General features: G+C 36.3%; 1 long non-coding RNA gene across 1 annotated transcript; it reads left to right on the top strand.

Annotated features, from left to right (window-relative positions):
* Positions 1-12,235: 12,235 nt before the first annotated feature.
* LOC138315831 (uncharacterized) lies at positions 12,236-17,404 on the top strand. Its single transcript, XR_011207529.1, has 4 exons — positions 12,236-12,360; positions 12,786-13,051; positions 13,637-13,696; positions 13,899-17,404. It is a non-coding gene; the product is annotated as an uncharacterized lncRNA (long non-coding RNA).
* The last annotated feature ends 219 nt before the right edge of the window (positions 17,405-17,623 follow it).

Genomic DNA, 17,623 nt, shown 5'->3' with positions numbered 1-17,623 from the left:
AAGTGTTGTGCGGTTGCTTTGACCATACATGATTCTTGTCATTCTAACTTTGGCGTATGTCTCGTCAATATTATTTTCACAAATCCACTAAATATTTCAAGAGGAGTGACATCTCTTTGACAAACATAGAAGATAATAGAAACGGAAACATGATTCCATTCTCGTAAACGACAAGTTAAAGTTGAAATGGATCAATTGTTCATTCTTTAACACCGACATCATATATGTTGCATTGGGCACCCCCATTGATACCAAACCATGTCTGTTGCATTGGACATCCCTTTTGATACTGCATCATATATGTTGCATTGGACACTCCCATTGATACCGCACCATATATCATACATTGGACACCCCCATTGATACCGCACAATATATCTTGCATTCGACACTCCCCTTGATATAAAACCATATTTGTTGCATTGGACACCCCCATTGATAACACACCATATATCTTGCATTGGACACCCCCATTGATAACACACCATATATCTTGCATTAGACACCCCCATTGATACCGCACCATATATGTTGCATTGGACACCCCCATTGATAACACACCATATATCTTGCATTGGACACCCCCATTGATACCGCACCATATCTGTTGCATAGGACACCCCCATTGATACCGCACCATATATCTTGCATTCGACACTCCCTTTGACATCAAACCATATCTGTTGCATTGGACATCCCCTTTGATATCGCACCATAAATGTTGCATTGGACACCCTCTTTGTTACCGCACCATATATATTGATTTGGACATCCCCATTGATACCGCACCATATATCTTGCATTGGACACCCCCATTGATACCGCACCATATATCTTGCATTCGACACTCCCTTTGATATCAAACCATATCTATTGCATTGGACACCCCCTTTGATATCGCACCATAAATGTTGCATTGGACACCCCCTTTGATACCGCACCATATGTGTTGCATTGCACACCCCCTTTGATGCCGCACCATATGTGTTGCATATGACACCACCTTTGATATCGCACCATAAATGTCGCATTTGACAACCCCTTAGATACCGCACCATATAAGTTGCATTGGACATCCCCATTGATACCGCACCATAAATGTTGTATTGGACACCCCTCTGATACCGCACCACACATGTTGCATTGGACATCTGCTTTAATACTACATCATATATGTTGCATTAGAAATCCCCTTTTTATACTGCACCATATGTGTTGCATTGGACGTCCCCTTTGATACCGCATGATACCGATTCATGTATGTTGCATTAGAAAATCCCTTTTTATACTGACCCTAAATGTTGCATTAGACGTCCCCTTTGATACCGCACCATATATGTTGTATTGGACACCAACTTTTAAACTGCATCATATCTGTTGCATTGGACACCCCTTTAATACCGATTATAATATGTTGCATTAGAAAACCCCTGTTTATCCTGACATATATGTTGATTTGGACACTCCCGCTGATACCAATTCATATAAATTATGTCGCTTTAGAAACCTCCTTTATTTTGCATCATATCTGTTATATTGGACACTCCCTTTGATATCGCATCATATATGTTGCATTAGAAACCTCCTTTTATACTGCTTGATGTATGTTGCATTGGACACCCCCTTTGATACCGATTCATATATCGTTTGGACGGGTCCTTTGATACCGATTCATATAGGTTGTATTAGACACACCTTTAAGACAGCACCATATATCTTGCATTAGACACCCCCTTTGATATCGCACCATATATGTTGCAATGAACACTCCCTTTGATACCGCACCATAAATGTCGCATTTGACAACCCCTTAGATACCGCACCATATGTGTTGCGTTGGACACCCCCATTGTTACCGCACCATAAATGGTGTATTGGACAACCCCTTTAATATCGCACGATATGTGTTGCATTTGACACCCCCTTTGATACCGCACCATAAATGTCGCATTTGACAACCCCTTAGATACCGCACCATAAAAGTTGCATTGGACATCCGCTTTAATACTACATCATGCATTTTGCATTAGACGTCCCCTTTGATACCGCACCATACATGTTGTATTGGACACCAACTTTTAGACTGCATCATATCTGTTGCATTGGACACTCTCTTTGATACCGATTTATATAAATCATGTTGCATTAGAAACTTCCTTTATTTTGCATCATATCTGTTATATTGGACACTCCCTTTGATATCGCATCATATATGTTGCATTGGACACCCCGTTTGATACCGCATCATATATGTTGCGTTGGACACCCCGTTTGATACTGCATCATATATGTTGTATTGGACGTCCCCTTTGATACCGCATCGTAAATGTTATATTGGACACTTCCTTTGATATCGCATCATATATGTTGCATTAGAAACCTCCTTTTATACTTCTTGATATATGTTGCATTGGACATCCCCTTTGATACCGATTCATATATCGTTTGGACGGGTCCTTTGATACCAATTCATATAGGTTGCATTCGACACACCTTTAAGACAGCACCATATATGTTGCATTGGACACCCCCTTTGATATCGCACCATATATGTTGCAATGGACACTCCCTTTGATACCACACAATTAATGTCGCATTTGACAACCCCTTAGATACCGCACCATATAAGTTGCATTGGACACTCCCTTGAATACCGAACCATATGTGTTGCATAGGACACTCCCTTTGATATCTCACCATAAATGTCGCATTTGACAACCCCTTAGATACCGCACCATATAAGTTGCATTGGAAACTCCCTTAGATACCGCACCATATATGTTGCATTGGACACCCCAATTGAAACTGCACCATATATGTTGCAATGTACATCCCATTTGATACCGCACCATATATGTTGCAATGGACACTCCCTTTGATACCGCACCATATATGTTGCATTGGACACCCCCATCGAAACTACACCATATATGTTGCATTGGACACTCCCTTAGATACCGCACCATATAAGTTGCATTGGACACCCCCCTTGAAATTGCACCATATATGTTGCAATGGACACCCCCTTTGATACCGCACCATATATGTTGCAATGGACACCCCCATTGAAACTGCACCATATATGTTGCAATGGACACCCCCTTTGATACCGCACCATATATGTTGCAATGGACACCCCCATTGAAACTGCACCATATATGTTGCAATGGACACTCCCTTTGATATCGCACCATATGTGTTGCATTGGACACCCCCTTTGATACCGCACCATATAAGTTGCATTGGACACCCCCTTTGATACCGCACCATATATGTTGCAATGGACACTCCCTTTGATATCGCACCATATGTGTTGCATTGGACACCTCCTTTGATACCGCACCATATGTGTTGCATAGGGCACCCCCTTTGATATCGCACCATAAATGTCGCATTTGACAACCCCTTAGATACTGCACCATATAAATTGCATTGGACACTCTCTAAGATACCGCACCATATAAGTTGCATTGTACACCCCCTTTGATACCGCACCATATATGTTGCAATGGACACTCCCTTTGATACCGCACCATATATATGTTGCATTGAACACCCCCATTGAAACTGCACCATATATGTTGCATTGGACATCCCCATTGAAACTGCACCATATATGTTGCATTGACACTCCCTTTGATACCGCACCATAAATGTCGCATTTGACAACCCCTTAGATACCGCATTATATATGTTGCATTGGACACCTCCTTTGATACCGCACCATAAATGTTGTATTTGACACCCCTTTTGATACCGCACCATATCTGTTGCATAGAACGTCCCCTTAGATACTGCACCATAAAAGTTGCATTGGACACCCCCTTTGATACCGCACCATATCTGTTGCATTGGACACCCCTCTGATACCGCACCATATCTGTTGCATTGGACACCCGCTTTAATACTACATCATATATGTTGCATAAGAAATCCCCCTTTTATACTGCACCATATGTGTTGCATTGGACGTCCCCTTTGATACCGCATCGTAGATGTTGTATTGGACACCCCTTTGATACCGATTCATATATGTTGCATTGAACACCCCGTTTGATACCGCATCATATATATTGTATTGGACACCCCGTTTGATTCCGCATCATATATGTTGCATTGGACGTCCCCTTTGATACCGCATCGTAAATGTTGTATTGGACACCCCTTTGATACCGCACCATATGTGTTGAATTGGACACCCCCATTGATACCGCACCATATGTGTTGCATTGGACACCCCCTTTGATATCGCACCATAAATGTCGCATTTGACACCCCCTTTGATCCCGCACCGTAAATGTCGCATTTGACAACCCCTTAGATACCGCACCATAAAAGTTGCATTGGACACCCCTTTAATACCGCACCACACATATTGCATTGGATACCCGCTTTAATACTACATCATATGATTTGCATAAGAAATCCCCCTTTTTTACTGCACAATATGTGTTGCATTGGACGTCCCCTTTGAAACCGCATCGTAGATGTTGTATTGGACACCCCTCCGATACCGATTCATATATGTTGCATTAGAAAATCCCTTTTTATACTGACCCTAAATGTTGCATTAGACGTCCCCTTTGATACCGCAGCATACATGTTGTATTGGACACCAACTTTTAAACTGCATCATATCTGTTGCATTGGACACTCCCTTTGATTCCGATTTATATAAATCATGTTGCATTAGAAACCTCCTTTATTTTGCATCATATCTGTTATATTGGACACTCCCTTTGATATCGCATCATATATGTTGCATTAGAAACCTCCTTTTATACTGCTTGATATATGTTGCATTGGACACCCCCTTTGATACCGATTCATATATCGTTTGGACGGGTCCTTTGATACCGATTCATATAGGTTGCATTGGACACACCTTTAATACAGCACCATATATGTTGTATTGAACACCGCGTTTGATACCGAATCATATATCGTATTGGACACTCCGTTTGATACCGAATCATATATCGTATTGGACACTCCGTTTGATACCGATTCATATATGTTGCATTGAACACCACTTTGATACAACATTGTATATGTTGCATTGTTCACCTTTTTTTACCGCATCGTATCTCTTGCATTGGACATTCCCTTTGATAACGCGTCGTATATTTAACTTTGACCTGGACGTTCCTCCATGTAAGCGGGCACCTGGTTCAGGAATCTAACCAAAACACAATGGCATACAGCGACACAACATGAACATATCTCAGAAACATACTACATTGGGTAAGTTGGCTTTTCAGTGTTATCGGCTCAAGATCAAGATTACTATTTGATTGCGACTCATTGTGAACACTCCAGGGTCTTTTTGTTTCCTCAAGGATTTCCTACAACGTCATTGTAAGTATAGGACATCAGGACAAGTATGATTTTTATAATTATCAGGTTAATGTCAAGATCATAAAATCAATTCAGCACTCGTCCAACTTTATTTGCTTAAGGATTTTCATCAAATTTGACATATACCTTGTTGCGTATCAAAATACAAAATTAATTTTCAGAACTATCGTGCAAGTTTTGATAAGTCCCTGAATAGTACATAGTTGTCGCGTACAGCAGGGAATCCCTGTTATGCTAGGGGATATGTCCTCCTTAAATGAATTTATCTGTTGATATGGCCAGGCATCGCGTAAAAATAAACGATATATTAACTATTTTTCTTTATGTTGAAGATACAGATTTCTTATATAAGTTCATATGTACATGTACCATCGCAACACCTAAAGTCGTATTATGTTTATTTTGCAGTGTCCATGGTATTATGTATACAAACAAACATATGCATTTATCACTATCTGTCCACTTATTGTCATTCAAAAATGACCTTTGCAGAACGTGTTGTGCATGTGTTGTTAGACCATGGTATGTTTTTTTTAAATTGGAGTTAAAACGTGTTTCCCCCCTTTTTTCTCTTTGAACATCCTGCGAAAGATTAAGATAATTACAGTAACAATCACAGTAAACTCTTATTTACAAATAAAGATACAGGTACCGATCTAAAAGTGTAAAGAATGAAAAATGCCATTTTAATTCTTTGTTCTGTATATGTTATTTCATTTCTTAATCAAAACTTTTATGAACGTGTTGAAATTTTGTCTTTGTAATGTCTTTCGAGGACATTAAATGACAAAGGATTAGTGATATATGAATCATTTTCACCTTCGCACAGACTAACTGATGGGTTTAGTCCACACTAAAACAGTATAAGGATACGACGTGACATTTCAGTGATGTAATCACGACCAATTTGCGCTGTTGGAAAGAGCCCGGTGTGAGTCATTACCACCAACGATTACTAAACAGACATTATTTATCTCACGACTTTAAATTTTATAAAATGTCGCTGGTTTATTGATATAAAACTACTGTCTTAGGAACAGAATCGATATAAAAAAACTCAAATTATTATTTAGAAGGCAACATACTACGATGTGTAAGTATCAGTAGCCTAATGACGAGCTCCCTCAAAAGCATTGTTAATCTAGCGTCTTACGTGTTTGAAGTGCAAGGTGCGTGTTCTGGGAGACAGCGGTATATTCGTGTTGTGTCGTCTTGTATAGTAGAACTCTTGCCCTTTTTATAGTGCTGCATCACTGAAGCATGCTACATAAGACACTAAGCATCTCAAATGAGAATCGGAACGCTAACATGGAGTCTCGGAAGGTTGTCTGATGCAATAAACTATTGTCGGTTTGTTTCTTTATATTTGGTGTATTGACAATTTATGACAATGTAACCAAATCAAACAAAAAGGGGTAAATATAACAGTTCAAAAAATGTTTATTTCATGTTTTCATATGACTGCATTTATTGTTGAAAAATGACTGTTAACCAGCGTATTGTCGCTGCCACAGAAACTGTTTTCGTGACTAACGAGGATTTCATTTCGCGATTTCAGGTCATATTGTTCAACTGTACCTAATTATGACACATTTTCACGGCGTTGATTTTTCATGAATTTGCAAGAAAAGATTCATGATAAAGTAGGCTATGCGTAGAAGACGTTCTATCAAATGTATCGAATGAACTGGAATTGGAAAATGTAGCTATGATCAATAATTATATATGTTCCAAAGAATTAGACAATATTGTTTTCTTACTTTAAACCCAAAAGTAAGCATAGCTAAAAATAATACAAAGTGTTCTGCATTTAATAATACAATTTGGTTAAAATATAACAAAGCCTTTTATCGACGTAATAGAAAACACAAGCGAGGGATACTTTAAAAAATGTTAAATAAAGCAAGACCATTATAATTTTTCGGATAGGAAATTATTTAAATTGAACAGCTGTAAGCCAAGCACAGTTCATTACATTAAAGTAATTAGCAAGTATCTGTTTATTGACATATCATTAAGTCACTAACTCGTCTGTGTTCATAATATAAATAATCAAAATATTTCAACCAATATTCAAACATACAAAAAAAATATTTTTACCAACTCTTCCACTGACCAATATGAACACAATATGTATATTTTTTATTTTCAAGTTATTGATATGTTCCCACATGTTTACATCGATGACAAAATTGAACAGCATACAAACCACGAGTTCGATATTTTTCTTCGCCAGCCCATGTCTTGAATTAACTTGATATTCATTTTCCTTAACTTAATATCTCTATGTCCACATGGTTGTGTCAATGAGCTGTCTCCCGCACTTTGCCGTCAGGCACCAGAGCTCACAATTTGACGTCAAATGTGGGAATTGCTATAGAAATTCTGTGACACCAGGGGAATAAGAGATGAAAATCATTTTCGTCAAACTTGGTCTACACTGATGCCGAGTCCCTAGCCACATCAATGCTACCCATCTAATCAATCAATTATGCGGTCAACCTTATAACGGATTACAGTTCATAGGTTAGATCCTTATGCATAGTGACAAGGTCTACATAATACTCTCAATGGTCAACGGAAACATTTTTTGTAAATGGTTAATAAAAGAATATCACGATCAGCGTAATACAACAAATTGAAAGGTGTCGTTTAGTTTTATTTATTTATTTTATAACAATAACATACATTTAGAAGATGTTATGAGATTTCCATGCAGGAAGATGTATACGATTATATTTTGTATTCTTTTTTTCAATAATTTAATTTCGATAATCTTTGGTATTTACTTTTATGTGAAAATATGAAGAAAAAAATATTGAAATTTCAGTGCAATACTAAAGGTTAGGATTCAATGAAAAAGTTCGATAATCTTTTTTGGTTTATTTTCAACATTAACGTTCCATACGTTCACAAACAAATGCATTCAGCAATGAACTACCAGATAGAACACTCATTCACACCTTCTTGTGTCGATTTTTGTTCTCCGAAATTAGTTAATAATTTATCAATACCACCCTACAGTGATACGCATAGCTTGTAACCAAACGGAATATCAGTCTATCACTACATGGAAACCATGAACAAAATATGAAAATCCCATGAAACTCCTATTAAACCATGAAAACATACCACGAAATTTTGTTTGAACATTTTTCATGGTGTCATGAAAAAGTTGTGATATATTACATGGGACAATGAAAACACAATGAAATGGCTGGTATAAACAAGCAATTAACCCATGATTATTTTCATGGTGATGATTTCCAGTTACAACAACATTTATGGCCATGCTTCAATGCAATTTAATGGCCATGAAGAGAAGATGCAGTTGACAAAGTGACCATCATGGCCTTAAAAATCTGCTTTCAAATTTGGATGAACTTTCAACTACCCCATGATCACTTTACCTTATTCATGGCCATAATCATGCTCAAGGCCCTGGAAATATATATATAGTCATGGTCATTATAGTACTGAATAAAAATCATGGTCATAAATTAAAGCTATTCGGAATTTTCACGACCATGAAATTAAAGTCACAAAATTTAATGGGCATGAAAAGTGATTTCATTGTTTTTTATGGTCATGATTACTTTACCTTTTTCATGGCCACTTTCATGGGGTTTGTCAATGATTTTTTGATTTTTTTATAGTCTTATTCATGCATTTTCATGGACTATATTCCAGTAGAAGTGTAACCTCTCCTCCGACTATTTGTATATATACTAACGATTTCTTGCCGTACTACATGGAACAACCAACTAAATGAATAACAAACCTTCGAAATGGCCCCTGTTTATACAAAATTGAGCAAAGGATTGAGTTTTAACATGGCCGCTAATTGGCTGAATAGGTAAACATATTAGAATTTCAAGATTTTAGTGCAAAATGTGCCTGATTTAAACATGGCTACCCTGGATGGAGTTTGAGCTGAAGGACCCAAACTTTTTCTTCTTTTCAGTGTTATATGAGAACCTACACTTCAATTATAAAACGCAACAGATAAATAATATTCTTTTGGTTTAATAATACATGTAAATCACAAACCTTTAACAAAATTTAGTACTGTGGAGTATTTAAGCAATAAACCATCTTCCTAAAGCATCTATGGTCTATATAGATGCTAGAGATTTGCAGACAATCCGCATAAAGCGCACTAGTGCATTATGAGATGATTGCAAAGCTCTGGCATCTATATAAACAATATATGCCATAGGAAGTTAGTTTAATGCTAATATTTATACTATCAATTCATTTAAGGGTCTCTGCATTAACATTGTTTAAGCTAGACCAGGAAAACCGTTTATCAACGACAGTTTAATCTACAGGATGGATCAGACATTTTGACGGTGATCAGTTGACGTCATCACGTCAATATTAGTGACGTCATAATGGTCACATTTTTGGTGTCAGTTATACCGTCATATACTTCCCTTTGCCTTGGTTAGTTTATATAGTAGAAGTGACAAGTAAAAATAATATGAAAAATTATTAAGCTGGTTTGCTCTCTACACTAATTTCATATGGCTCGATGATGCTGATAAGCAATATTAGTTTGTAAGCATGTGCATGATAGGTTTACCTATGGCAACACACATGTAAACGCAAAAAATGTCCATGCTATTTTTATGATGGTTAGTTTTGGGATTGTAACGTTCATCGCATTAATGCGGCTTTGCTCAATCGATAAATCTCTCATCGCCATAACGTGGATGTGACTGTACGAGATTTCTGTCCAATTGAGACGAAGACGTTGTGAATAATACCCACGTTATTTTTTTATAACTGCGCTAAGAACAGAATGTATAGTTTATTCTCTCATTATCTGACCCTTGGGATATATTTTCCCACACTGTGTCGATGGAATAATATTTTTTTTTCTTCACATTTTACGGACGTTTACTATGTTCGACCACACCTCATGACATGTCATGTGAATATATATACTACTAAACGGAAACCATACCTCATAGGTGAGGAACGATACATAAAAATTTCACTAGTCAAAGTAGTTTAATCTCTTTTTTCTAATCGATTAGATATCGATGTCCATGCAGTATCATTTGATCTAAATTAATGGAACGTTATGCAAACAATTATGTCCTCATTTGATTAAAATAGTGGGTGTTTTGTTTTGTTAAATTCGCTGATTTTTCCATAGATTAAAAGATGTGAGGAAACAATGAAAAGGAGTAAATGCTACATCGTTACATTTACTTACGCCAGATATTTCATCAAATATATCTTTCCCAACGGAGTTCAATTACAGTTTAGATTTTACATTATATCCCTGTCATCCCCGTTGGACACTAAAGTCAATACAATACTGCTTTCATTTTTTCGCAACCGTACCTGGCATTGCATTTTGTATTGTATATGCTACAACGTTTGCTTGGATATTGAATAAATACACGTGCGTCTGCGAACATGAAATGAGGCTTCGTACTTCCTTGTGATCGGTTAATTGTTATTTTCCCTCACTTGAAGAAAATAAATATCTCCTAATCATACAATATATATATATGTTGACTAGCTTTGATTTAAGCACCATATGATAAATGAAAAAAAAAAACATTTTGACTAGCCTTGCACTTAAATAAAGACATCCAGAAATGAAGGAACACATTTAAGGTCATGGCCTCCAAACGACAGGAAACAAATGTATCCATGTTAAGTTATAACGGACGCATGCATGTACTTACATTTGCAGGTTAACGAAAGAGAAATAATGAATCAGTATGAAAAGCATTATTCACGTAGCTTACCCATGAATATATTTTTGAGTATACTTTACAAAGTAGTGAATCACCAAAACCCCAATGCTGCTGATGATGTATCTCCAATTACTAGCAGGTTGTAAACACTGCAAATTTCAAGAATGTTCAATATTTCATTGATCAAACCAATATCACCTGAATATTCAATATTTCATTGATAAATCCAATATCTTCAGAATATTTAATAATTCATTGATCAATCCACTATCACCAGAATAGTCAATATTTCATTGATCAATCCGATATATTCAGAATATTCAATATTTCATTGATCAATCCACTATCACCAGAATATTCAATATTTCATTGATCAATCCAATATCACATGAATATTCAATATTTTATTGATCAATCCAATATCACATGAACATTCAATATTTCATTGATCAATCCACTATCACGAGAATATTCAATGTTTCATTGATCAATCCAATATCACCAGAAAAAGGTCTGAAAACAATAAAGCCCATTATAACATAGAATGCATATTGTCGCCGAACACATATATATAGTTCATTGATAATTTCTGTCAACGTGCGTTATCGTCCTCCATATCAGACCACCCTTCCAACTCATTTTTATGTTTTTGTTTTTTGGTTGTTTTATTATTATTATCATTGGAATCTCAATACCTGGTCTTCACGATTTCGGGATCTAAAGAGGATATTCCTTGTTTCTTGATGAATTAAAGTTATATTTCATCGTGTGAGGTGGAAACTTTAATATTTTTCACTCCAGTGAAAATATCACTTTTATTTTCATCAAAAAACCTTATATTTCACTGCGAAAAATGTAATTATTGGCACTAACTTAGTATACCTAATGAACAGAGCACAATTGTAAAAAATGATCACTACTGTCTTTTGAAGATCATGTTCCGCTATTCTTTTCCACTTAATTAACTTCCTCTTGTTCTGTGATACGATCCAATTTGCAGTCATACGAAACGCAACACGAAATCATTCAGGAGACATATCTGTCACATATTGACACTTGGGTTTGACATTGGACCTTTATAAAGGCAAGCAAGTCGAAAGTTGAAAGGAAAGTATGTTTGAATTTCGCAGGTTAGAGAAAGCGCGCGAATTACCTGGGCGCACGGACGGTCAGTGGATCGAGCGGGCAGGTAAACAATGGCGTAGTAGCGGTGGTCGTATGACAGTGGATTATAGGTATATATATATTGAAAATATAAGCGAATAAGCCTGAAATACAGCTCACGGTAAGTATCGTTTATTTTCCTGTAGATATGTATGTAATCCGGGTGTAAGTTTGATGATTCTGTGAATGTTTGAAGGTATAATTAGTATCGTATCTACATATTCACTACAGGATACAGGTGTGCTATATATGTACGGTGAGCAGTGAGTGCAATCGTGTCGTTCGTTTAATGTTTGACAATAAGTTGGATTCATATTCATAATCTAAACTAGATGTTTGCTTACCAAAGCATATGAATTACCAATAATGTTGTTAATAGAAACAACACATGCTAGCGAACAATGGAGATTTGTAAAGTATCTTATGAGTTCAGTTGTGTTATATGTATTATCATGGAATATAGTCAGGGATAATATGTATCTATATGTAATAGATAAAGAATAATGTTTAGCAATGTAGTGAAATTTCGTTTTTAATTTGTTGTAGCTTATTATTCCCAGTCAGGACTACGATCGACTGAGGAGTATATCTATGGAAGCTCGTAATGGCCGACAGCCCGTTCTACCTAGCTATGACTGCAGACGCCTATAGATACGTCTTTGATGTTCATGAATAGACATTCATGCGTGGGGATATGTTTGTTTATCCTGAGAGGGTTATGTCAGGAGTGTACATTTCCCGCATATTGACACTTATGAAACAACCGGCAGTGTCTGACAACATACTGCGGTATGGTGACCCGGTGGTGTCAAGTAGGTATACTTTGATCGTACGTGGAGACATTCAGTAGCTGAGATATAGTTCAGCTACATCCTAACGGTCAGCGTATTGGAGCATTACTGAACAGATGTTGTGTTCGTCAACGAAGGGCTACATAGGCTATATGGAGTTAGACTTTGTGGTGTATCAACGACTTTATGAAAACTGGGAGAAGACTTTGATAGGGTTATAGAATTACTTATGTAATATTTCTGTGTAGGATAGGGTATATGCATATTAGATTGGCTAGGTGTTGATAATAATATATATATATATATATTTGTGTAAGGATATAGATGTGTACAAGAGGTGTATGAGGAACTGCAGAATGAGTGTTGGAGAGTATGCCTTTAATAATGTATTTGTTCATGTACATAATGTAAATAAATGTATATATTGTACTCCGTACTCATTGTAGTGATTTCACAAAAATGCAGCATCACTATACTCGGCATACGTTTACAATTTTTGGTGGCAGCGGTGGGATGAATGTGATGTTGCAGCTGTGTGTGAATTTTTTTTCTTTTGTATGTCTGAGTGAAATCCTGAGTGAAGCTGTTGCTATTTCTTTCTTTCAGTTAGTGTAGGATAGCGACGCTGTACTAGTGGAGTAGATTTCACAGACTGCTTGTATTAAGGTAAGTGACATTAGCATTAGTATTAAGTTTCAGGTTACATGCTTTGGATCAGGTTTGTTATTTTATTTGCAGCTAAATTGTATATGTTGTTTGGTGATTGTATTGTTGCATCACTATGTCTTCTATTCAGGAACTGAAAAGTATTGGAGAGAGTCTTGACTTAAAAGGAAAGGATCTTCAAGATTTTATTTTTAGGGAACAGGCAAAGGAATGTGAGGAAAGACAGATTCAAAGGGAACAGCAAAGGGAACGTTGTGAGAGGGAGCTAAACATGTTGCGGATGCAGGCAGACCTAGAGAAGGAACGAGAAGCTAGAGCTGTTCGGGAGCATGAACGACAAATGGAACTTCTGGACATGAAGAGTAAACAGGAGGATAGAATAGTACCACCAACTAGCGGTTTGAGTACTGCAATCAAAGGGCCAAAACTTCCACCTTATGAGGAGGGTAAGGATAATATTGACACTCTTTTACAGAGGTTCAAGCGATATGCGACGACGCAAGGCTGGGATAAGGGCTTGCATTGGGCACCCAACCTTAGCGTATTATTGAAAGGTAGAGCTATATGGAGTTAGACTTTGTGGTGTATCAACGACTTTATGACAACTGGGAGAAGACTTTGATAGGGTTATAGAATTACTTATGTAATATTTCTGTGTAGGATAGGGTATATGCATATTAGATTGGCTAGGTATTGATAATGATATATATATATATGTTTGTGTAAGGATATAGATGTGTACAAGAGGTGTATGAGGAACTGCAGAATGAGTGTTGGAGAGTATGCCTTTAATAATGTATTTGTTCATGTACATAATGTAAATTAATGTGTATATCGTACTCCGTACTCATTGTAGTGATTTCACAAAAATGCAGCATCACTTTACTCGGCATACGTTTACATATTTTCATCAAAAAACCTTATATTTCACTGCGAAAAATGTAATAATTGGCACTAACTTAGTATACCTAATGAACAGAGCACGATTGTAAAAAAAATATCACTACTGTCTTTTGAAGGTCGTGTTCTGCTATTCTTTTCCACTTAATTAACTTCCTCTTGTTCTGTAATACGATCCAATTTGCAGTCATACGAAACGCAACACGAAATCATTCAGGAGACATATCTAAATGCAAACAAATGTTACTTTTCTACAGAAGATTTGTCACTAGTTTTATATTGTTGAATCAACAACTTGCATAAAACAGAGTCTCAGATTTCTGCGTCAATATACAATTGTACCAAATGAAGATAGCCCTTCTGCTCATGCGCTATCCTTTCCCTTGAGATTACTACGAGGCAATATCGTCTTCTGTCTAAACTATTGATCTAGATACCCTCGAAAACCAAGATAAATCATCAAAATACATAATCTATAGGACTGAAATTGGTTCAAAATATAGAAAGATGTTTTGCAATTTTGTCATACGTCTATGTTTAGACAAGCGAAGAAAACTTAAAGCTTCCCTCCAACTGCATAAAGGCGTTATTATGGATTTTTTTATCCAGACAGTTGAAAGCCATATATACTTTACATTTAAAGGACTGAATGTATTGTAGGTGTTCACATACTTGTCTCAGACAAACAAGGGTTTCCAACGCAAGACAGACGATATTTAGAAATGGTATAGAAAATTCAGACTACATTTAAAGCAAATAGTTGGATTGCTAACAGACTTTCATTTTAAGCAGTATTTTTCCGGGAGTTAAAATAGTGATCAATGCTGTTACATGTTCCTCTATATAGTTATCGCTAAATTCCAAAAACATTATTCTGTATTGAAAAAAGGCCTTTGGCTTTGTAGATCATGATGTTTTACTACAGAAGATCAACATGTATTTTTTTTTAAATTGAAGACAATTCCTTGCTATGTTTCAAATCCTACTTAAAGATAGAAGTCAAATTGTCTTTCTCGGTGGTCATTTATCGAATACATACAAAGTAACACACGGCGTACCTCAAGTGTCAATTTAAGGTCTCTTATGTTTTTAATATTTTCCGTTACATGTTTCGACTGCTTTAGGTGTTTTTGGTAAGACACCAGATAGCATACGTGAAATTTCGCAATCAGTCTTAGACAATATTAATACTCAGTCTTAGACAATGTTAATGTCTGGTGTACAAAAAACAAAATGTTGCTAAATATAAAAAAAAACTACATGCATGTACATTTGCTCTAAACAAAAGCAACAAAGAAAGTGTGAATCTAAATTTATCTTGGTGTGGCGAACAACAAGAACAAGTTAAGAACGATACATTACTTGGTGTTCACACAGATGATGGGTTTACATGGCTAAATCATGTCACAGCTATTTTATCTAAAATAAGACAAAGATCAGGCTTACTAAGACGTATTAGTCTATATTTACTCATGCAAGGCAAACTAATTTTTAACTCGTATATATTTCCACATTTTTTATTGTAGTACAGTATGGTCAGAATGTAACTTAAATGTGATGGGCAAGCTTCTCAAGGCCCAGAGGCAGGCAGCTAGGCTTACCTAAGGTGTCCCTTATAATACACCAACTCAGGATTTATTGCCTGTCTTAAACAGATGTCCTTAGAAAAATATTTTAAATTCAGAAGACATTGTATGTTACATAAATGTTTTAACCAGAATGTATATGAACGTTTATCAGGAAATGTAGGATATGTTTTGCAGCATGGTGGATGGTATTACACGTACAACCCTACACGACGAATCATTGTATACACCAACTAGAGAATGGTCGCACTCATTCGGAATTCTAATACTGGATCAGTACATCTAGTGTCTAACAGAACATTACTAGTCTTAAAGTGATATGTGTTGTGCTTTTGATACCGACGAACCAGGAAAGAGCTTTTGATATGTTATTACAACACTAACAATGCATCGGTTTTATTTTTACTTCGTCAAATAAGAGCACAAAATGAGTTTTGGCAGTACTGCAAATGCTAATAAAGCAGCATGGCTGACATTGTTGTTACCATGTCTGCCATGTTATTACTCGTCATTTAATAAAAATGACATTAACTGGACATTTTCATTCTCTGTTGTAATTTAAATAATATACCCAAAAACTTAGCTTCAGTCGCGTCTTTTTGTCAGAGTGATGTAGATGTATAACATACAAATGCTTATAAAGCATTATACGTGTTTGCCATCCATTTGAATGATTTGCAAAGCTTTATTCATCAATACTGTTAATAGATAACTAATAACAAAAATTTTGCCCAGTTATAAAAAATATAACTTTAAAAAGTGATGATTCAGCGAAGCTTATTTTCTTACATCGCTACAAGGTAACAAATGCTTCGCTATGGACCGATCGGCAGACCGTACGTAATCACGCCTTGGCACAAACACGTCTACTAGTTCAATGCCGTAGTAAATTTCTTAGCATACAATATTAAATGCAAAATTACGTGGGGTACCCGGATACTTTGATTGACTACTGCCGATATCTTAATTTTTAAAGTTTAGGATTTTGTTTGATATCATAGAAATTGCTAACCGAATAGTCTAACAGGTACTTAGGTTCTGTGTTCGCTATGCCCACAAAGATCTATACGGCAATCTACCGACGATATATATATGTATATACATGTATGTATATTATATAAAAGTATAAGAGAACCAATGGAATGACTGAAAATTGACATTTAAGTTGTGTTCGCTATTTTTTGTATTAGGGTCACTTCGACGCGTGTGAATAGATGGAATAGATATGCGTGTGAATAGATGGAATAGATATGTTTCTACAGTATTTCGTGTCGTGTTTTTAAAGAAACAACCGAAGAGCTGTCTGTGAGCGGCATCCTTTATTCGCCATGTGCTCTACACTAACTCAGAGCGAGGCTCTGGTACACACATGTATTTCACGCTTTTTGTACATGTAGTTGAGCAGGCTGAACTAGTCGATAATATGTACACATGTAGTATG

Source organism: Argopecten irradians, chromosome 2 (assembly GCF_041381155.1).
Source record: "Argopecten irradians isolate NY chromosome 2, Ai_NY, whole genome shotgun sequence".
NCBI lineage: Eukaryota > Metazoa > Mollusca > Bivalvia > Pectinida > Pectinidae > Argopecten > Argopecten irradians.
This window is presented reverse-complemented; position numbering and strand designations above follow the sequence as displayed.